The sequence below is a fragment of the Temnothorax nylanderi genome, unplaced genomic scaffold, assembly GCF_030848795.1.
Source record: "Temnothorax nylanderi isolate EJ_2023f unplaced genomic scaffold, tnyl_v1.0 TNYL_tig1213_pilon, whole genome shotgun sequence".
NCBI lineage: Eukaryota > Metazoa > Arthropoda > Insecta > Hymenoptera > Formicidae > Temnothorax > Temnothorax nylanderi.
Window position 1 is genome coordinate 22,501 of NW_027250275.1, and position 7,839 is coordinate 30,339.

At 32.4% G+C, this 7,839-nt stretch overlaps 1 pseudogene; it reads left to right on the forward strand.

Annotated features, from left to right (window-relative positions):
• LOC139786960 (uncharacterized protein F13E9.13, mitochondrial-like) overlaps positions 1 to 7,329 on the forward strand; it is an 11,783-nt pseudogene extending 4,454 nt beyond the window's left edge.
• Positions 7,330 to 7,839: the final 510 nt, after the last annotated feature.

A 7,839-nucleotide genomic window follows, 5' to 3' on the forward strand; every position in this document is an offset into this window, starting at 1 on the left:
TACCAAAGAAATTACTATTGATAAACTATTGATAAACTAGAAGTGATTTCGAACCAAACTTTAAGTATTTCTATAATATACTTTAAAGATTACTTTAAGTTAACTCATGCAATTACTATTAATCACCCCAAAAAAAATATTCTGTCATTTAGTGGCTCCCGCTTGATTTTAGAGGATTTTCCTCTGAAATACGGTCTCAAGAAGATATTTTAAAATCTAGAGGAATATCCTCTAACCATGAGACACTAGACTTAAGATTGCAGTCCTCTTAATACTAGAGGACACTGATTTCCGATATTCACCCGGAATACAAAAAAATTATTTATTTCGAAATTTTATTACTATTTTATAACTAAATTTGTTTCTTAAGATGCAGTCTATGATTATAAATATTTTCTCGTATTTGAAAAACACACTTACCTTGGTGGGATTCGAACTCGGGACCTCTGGATCGTGAGCCAACTGCCTTACGTGGTAGACTACTTCTTAATTTGATGTAAGTGTTATATATAGTCTACATATGTCATAACCAGCGCAAATATATAATTTTCCAAAAATCATCTTAAGAAACAAATTCAGTTTAAAAAGAGTAATAAAATTTTGAATTGGATATATGATATAATATTTCTTAATGTCTCGTGTGGTGCAAGTGTGGTGAAAAAGGGAACTTGTCTTTTTAAGTATACTGTTGAAACAACACGCATAAGTTAAAATCAGCTTTAAGTATTACCTTTATAAAAAGTAAAGTTAAAGTATATTTATAAGTATTACGTTTGTTAAAAGTAAATTTAAAGTATATTTGCGACTTGCTTATAAAGTTTTTATTGAGGTTAATAACTGAAAGAAAACTTTACGCTCGGCTGTCAGTATACTATTAGTCTACTATTATATTATTAGTATACTATTATTACGGCTAGTATACTTTATAATACTTTAAAATACTTTAAGTAACTTTAAAAAACTTTAAGTAAATTTTCCTAAGGGAATCACAACAGAATTCATCAATCTGTCATTTTGCAAACATTTAAATTTTACTTTATATGTACTTTTATATTATACTTTTATATAAAGAAATTATAGAATTATTATAGAAGTAATGTTATACAGTGTGTTTTGTTTTAATTACCCCAGGCAAACATCTCGAAAAATATGGAAGATACGGAAAAACATTTCGGACAAATGTTATAGGATATCAAGGGAGACAGATGATGAAAATATGGATTGATCTTTTCAATGCCAGGTCAATGTAATCGCTGTTTTCTTAAATGGAATTCCCCATTTTTATTGCATATTCTTGTAGCTCTGGTCGAGCCGTTTTGAAAGCACACTTTGCCTTAATACTTTTATACGTAGAAATGAAAGAAATCGATTGTTTTAAAAAAGAAACAGAAAAAATTATTTTAAAAAGTTGGATTACATTTTGTGGACGCATTCAATTTTACAAAATTGCAAATGTAAAAATTAATATTATTATTCGATTCCTTTCATTATTCTACGTATAAAAGTATCAAGGTAAAGTCATCGAAAAGTGAATACGAGATAATTCATATTTTATATTAAAAGTATTATGACAAAATATAAAATATCTCAGGAAATTCTTAATGAAAGAGAGCTTTATTATATTGTTTTGAAAACGTCTCAACAAGGTCTACAAAAATATACAATAAAAATGAAGGACTCCATTTAAGAAAACATCGATCACATTGATCTATAGCACAAAACTCAACAGAAATGTTTCAGAAACATTTCAAAGTTTCCAAAAAGTTTCTAAATAACACTAAAACGTCATTGGTACATCTAAAAAACATAACATAGAAACATAACATTTAAAACGTTTACGTGATGTTTATGAAAGGTTTCTATATACAATTCAGCTGAAATAATATGTATAATGGAAGTACTGCCGGTATTCATATAGGTCTAAGAAATCCGAAAAGAAATCCTTTACTAAACATCAGTGACAAGGAAAAAAGTACATCATCTGATAAGAGCTAATTTAAAATTATCACTTTGATACATGACTTTTAAGTAACAAACTTTAAGTAACAGACTTTTAACCCCTTCGTTGGCATTGACGCAATAGTGCGTCAAATTAATCCGTGCCCTGTGTGGCATTGACGCAAAGTGCGTCAACCTTTTTTTCCTATTTAACTTGCTCCGATTTGGCATCCAAGTCTTATACGGGGGTTTTGGGGTCGCTGATTACGAATCTGAATTCAAAATTTGCAAATTCAAAATGGCGGATCCAAAATGGCGGATGAAAATGCAAAAAAATACTTGATTGGGATGAAATTTGCCACTCGGGGGTTTTGAGGTCGCTGATTACGAATCTCAATTCAAAATTTGCAAATTCAAAATAGCGGATCCAAAATGGCAGATGAAAATGCAAAAAATTACTTGATTGGGATGAAATTTGCCACTCGGGGGTTTTTGGGGTAGCTGATTACGAATCTGAATTCAAAATTTGCAAATTCAAAATGGCGGATAAAAATGCAAAAAATTACTCGATTGGGATGAAATTTGCCACTCGGGGGTTTTTGGGGTCGCTGATTACGAAGCTGAACTTAAAATGAAGGAATTCAAAATGGCGAATCCAATAACATGGAGCGAAATACAAAAAATAGGTGGAAATGTATGAAGCTTGGTACTCAATGTTGTTTTAAATGATTTAAGAATTCCAGTTTTGAGATTTCTCAAAGTTTGAATCAGCAACCTAAATAACCCATAAGTACCAAGATTTATCCAAATCAAGCCGTTTTTTGTATTTTCGTCCGCCATATTGGATCCGCCATTTTGAATTTCTGAATTTTGAGTTCAGATTCGTAATCAGCAACCTAAATAACCCATAAGTACCAAGATATATCCAAATCAAGCCGTTTTTTGTATTTTCGTCCGCCATATTGGATCCGCCATTTTGAATTTTCGAATTTTAAGTTCAGATTTGTAATCAGCGCCCTCAAAAACCCCAGGGTACAAATTTTCAGGATAAAAAATTTTCCTGCCATTTTGGGCACTTTTTGTCGAATTCTTTCTGCCCAACGAAGGGGCTAAGAACGTTTTTGTCTTCTATGCTTTAAGAACATATTGTTTTATTCTTAACGTTCTTCCCTTACGAAAAAGTAGTACTAGCAATCAGTACTCAGTACTGAGTGATCAGTACTCGTAGTATTGAGAGTATTAGTATGTTAATACTCATGAATACTGCAGAATGGTCAGTACTGTGTCTGTCAGTGCTTACAGTACTGGCAGTACTACAAGCAATAATACTCATTAGTACTTCAAAGTATTGAAGTGGTCAGTACTTTATCAGATTAATATTCGGAGTACTATCATGATAGTACTGCCAGTACTGTAAGAAACTAATAGGCACAGTACTGATCATTCTGCAATATTCATGAGTATTAACATACTAATACTGTCAATACTACGAGTACTGATCACTCAGTACTGAGTACTGATTGCTAGTACTACTTTTTCGTAACGTATCTTGGAAATACTAAATTAATAAAATACTAAATTAACACACTAAACTATCAATATGACGTTATATTGATATCATGTTGACTTTTTGTTCCACTTGGATAGTACTGCGTAAGTAGGGGAGAGTGGGCTCCCTTGAGCCACGGGGTCCAATGTGACAGTGCGAGTTTTCTGTATTAACGTTCTGCAAAATAGTGACGGTGGGTATGAAAACTTTGTTTTCAAAACATATAACTTCCATCAAAAAATTATGCCGAAATAAGCATATATACTTTAGTTAAAGGCAGATATGTAATTGGAGCCTTGCAAAGTAAATTTTTACTTGTCATAACTTTTTGATATGTATGGATTTCTAGGAATTCTACAGTTAAAAAAAATTCATAAGACGTTCGTCGGGATCTAGGTTCAATACCAACGTGCGCACAAAAACGTTTAATTGTTCTGTATCTGAAATATTTACGATAAATAATATCGATGTTCAGTGGGTCCAATGTGACGCAGGTTGATGGGGTCCTCTGTGTCACGCTTACAGAACTACCTAACTTACCTACGTGACAGCGCGAGTTTCCGTAGTGTGTTTTGATCGCGGAATAGTAAATGTTAGTGCCTAAATTTTCCTATAAAATGAAATATTTTCCATCGATAATCATATCCACACTTTCATTTTCTCTTTTTTTCACCCTTTAGTTACAGATCACATGTAATCGAGTCGCTGTGAGGCAATATTCGTTGATCTCTGCTAGGTTACGACAAAAGTGAGGTTATAGGACTTTGTTTTCAGTTTTCAATTTCTTAGGTCATCTGATGAAACAAATATGACACGATTATTGATAAATTGGTTCTCTAGCACAGTCTTGGTTTTTTCCTTTTTGTAGAGAGAAGAGTTAATAGACTACGTGTCACAGGGTACCCTACCTTTCACATTACATGTCACAGTGTACTCTACGCTATGGCTCAATCGACCCCACGCGTGGGATCCACTGTGACAAACGCAGCATTTCGATATATCATTATTTTTGCAAAATATTTCTGAAAAATTTACTTCTTAAATCATTTACAAACAAAGTTTATTATATTAAACATCGAATAGTCTCATTTATATTATAATGAAGTTATTAAAAACCATTTTTAATGTGATTTGAAAAAAACGTGGTTTAAGGGTGCCCACTCTCCCCTACTGCGCCTGTACCACACGTTAGTATCCCACGAGTATTCGATAAGTACTAAAAGAGTACTGGAGGGAGTACTGGAGGGAGTACTGGGGAGAGTACTAGAGGGAGTACTGGGGGGGAGTACTGGGGGAGTACTGGAGAAAGTACTGGAGGGAGTACTGGAGGGAGTACTAGAGGAAGTACTGAAGGGAGTACTGAATGAGTATTGGATGAGTACTGGGAAGGAGTACTGAGAAGTCAGTATGGTCGAATTTAGTAGTACTTTGAGTACTTATGTCTTCAGTACTTTCACCAATACTTTTTTCAGTATTAAAACCAGTACTACTTTTTATAAGAGTACGAGTATTCGATAAGTACTAAAAGAGTACTGGTGGGAGTACTGGAGAGAGTACTGGGGGAAGTACTGGAGGGAGTACACTGGGGGGAGTACTGGAGGGAGTACTGGAGAGATTACTGAAGGGAGTACTGAATGAGTATTGGATGAGTACTGGGAGGAGTACTGACGAAGTCAGTATGGTCGAATTTAGTAGTACTTTGAGTACTTATGTCTCCAGTACTTTCACCAATAATTTTTCCGGTATTAAAACCAGTACTACTTTTTCATAAGGGTAGGTACATAAAGTAAAATATAATAAAATTAAAAGTTAATATAACTTTATGTAGCGTCCTTTTAGAGAAATAGGAGAACTTTAAAGAGATAGGCTCAAATATGGAATAAATGAGATTGTAAGTAAATGCGAGAACAAAATGTTTATGCAATCAAATACAATTTATTTTGTGGTTAACATAGTTGTGTTCCCTCATTTACCTAACGGTTTTAATTATTCTACTATATGAGCGTACATGTAATAATTGCAGAATATATCTATGCAACGTACTCAAATGTTTTGCGAAACATCTCAGAGATGGTAGCAAAATCTCTAGGAGATGTCTATGCAACCTTTCATAAAGTCTTTGTGACAAAATAGCGGACATTTTCACGTATCTAAGACATATATGAGACATTTGTGAGATCTTTTTTGTAACACTTTGCGAAGGTCTCTGAAAGGTATTTGTTGAGTTTTGTGCTGTGTGGGTGTCATTGAAAAGATCACGCAAGGTCAAGTCCATATTTTTATCATCTGTCCCCCTTGATATCCTACTTTTGTCTGAAACGTTTTTCTGTATCTTCCATATTTTCTGAAATATTTGCCTGGTGAAATTAAAACAAAACACACTGTATATCATATTGGTAAAATTTATCCTAAGATATAGTGAAGATACGGCTAAAATTGAATAATGTAGTAACAAAGCAATAAATTGTTATCATTCGATATGTTTTTACCTATTTATCTCTAATAATGATATAGGTTCTCGAATAGCCAAATCTGTCGAGAACAAATTTTTGTTCTCGAAAGTGACTACACATTTTGTCGATAGAAAATGTCAGCAAAAATAATATAGAATTCTGCTAACAGAATATAATGACGATTGACCTGCAAAAACTAAACAGAATCTGCTGTTTCATACTTAAATAGAGTATTGTATTTATAATGTTTATGAACTTGATAAATTCTGTTCGGTTTCTGCCGACAATTTGCTGTCAGATTGATATCGGCAGGTCGTACCGCGTCAAAACACGGTTTCATGCGGACACAGATAGTAGCGGATCTGTTGTAATACCTAAGCGAATCTACAAATCTTACCGTGGGCAGTTGCTTACTGGGTTATTGCCAACCATTATATTAGTAGGTAATTTTTTTGAACAAGCACTGACTGGGCAATTTTACCTTTCAGGAGGGTATTTCTGCTTGAAAATATGCTAATGATGTTTCTCTTATATTAAACAAAAAGAATATATCGCCGGAAGTTACAATCTTATGATGACTAGGATTTGCACAGAGAGAAATTAGAAAAATCACGCCACAAAATTTCGTGTGGCATTCAGTATAAAGTTCGGCGTTGTTAAACAATTGTTAAAATATCTTTCCATCTTGTTTTCTATTTGTTTTGAATTCGTCGATTTATTGACGATAAGTTTGTTGTTCATATTAAATTTATCGATGTTAAACATGTTGACTTATGTCGATTCCACATTTTTTCCTTAATTGCACAACTTTATATTTAAATCATAAAATTAAATTATAAAATTTTTATATGTATTTTTTCTTGTAAGGTTATTTATATTATTAAGTTCATCTAATTTATTAGTGGCAATTTTATTTTTTAATTTTGTTTTATTTAATGTATTTATACTATAAAAAATATTTAATATAATTTTTTGAGCATAATGAATTTTTGAGCGTAACAAATTTTTAGTAACATAAAATGTATGGAATTATTTATTAATATTAATACTATTTTTTAATGTTTTTAATGTCTTTCAATCATTGTATTAATATTAAATTTGATGATAAATTAGTGATTTAAATTATATACTAATACAGTATGTTTTAAACAAATTGTTATTAGTGAATCAGTCGAGTATCACTTTGTAGATTCTCGCGGGATTGCAACAAGGAGCGATCGCGGTGCCAAAGCTGCAGGATTGCAATTTATTAGGGCTGAGGGATTTGTCTTCTCTCATGTGGCTGATGAAGGCTTTATTGATTCAAATGCTGGAACTTTATTAAGATACAGAAGGCAAATCGACCGCAGACAACGTCCTCGTTTTCGTTGACGTCAAGAAAAAACATAGGTATAAGATTTTGAAACAACTTAAATGTCTTTTTATCTCTGCTCTTTATTCTCTCTTGTCCCCTCCTCTCTTTCTCGCAAGTTTGAAAAGAAAAAAAAAGAAAAAACATAATTTTTATTTATAAAAAAGATACACAATATGGAATTTTTTCTTTACTGCCTCTTAAATTACAACTTGTAAATGAACTTATAGTAAACATTTTTTAAAAATATTTAAAATAAAATGGAATATGCTCAAAATTGTATGATTTCTCTCAATACGGTTTATATCATACGACTCTTACGTCGTAACTCTATCGAAAATAACTCTGCGTAAATACAGGGTGAGGCAATAACTATTACTATCTTAATATATTCGAATCTAAAGCCCCAGAGAAAAATTAGTGTAACCAAAATTGTACGTACGAAGGGGGCTATCATATAGCGAATAATAATTTTTGTCCAGGTGGAGGCGCTTCGGAAGATATCAGGTCATCTTCATTTTTTTAAATTGATTCGGTACAATTTTTTT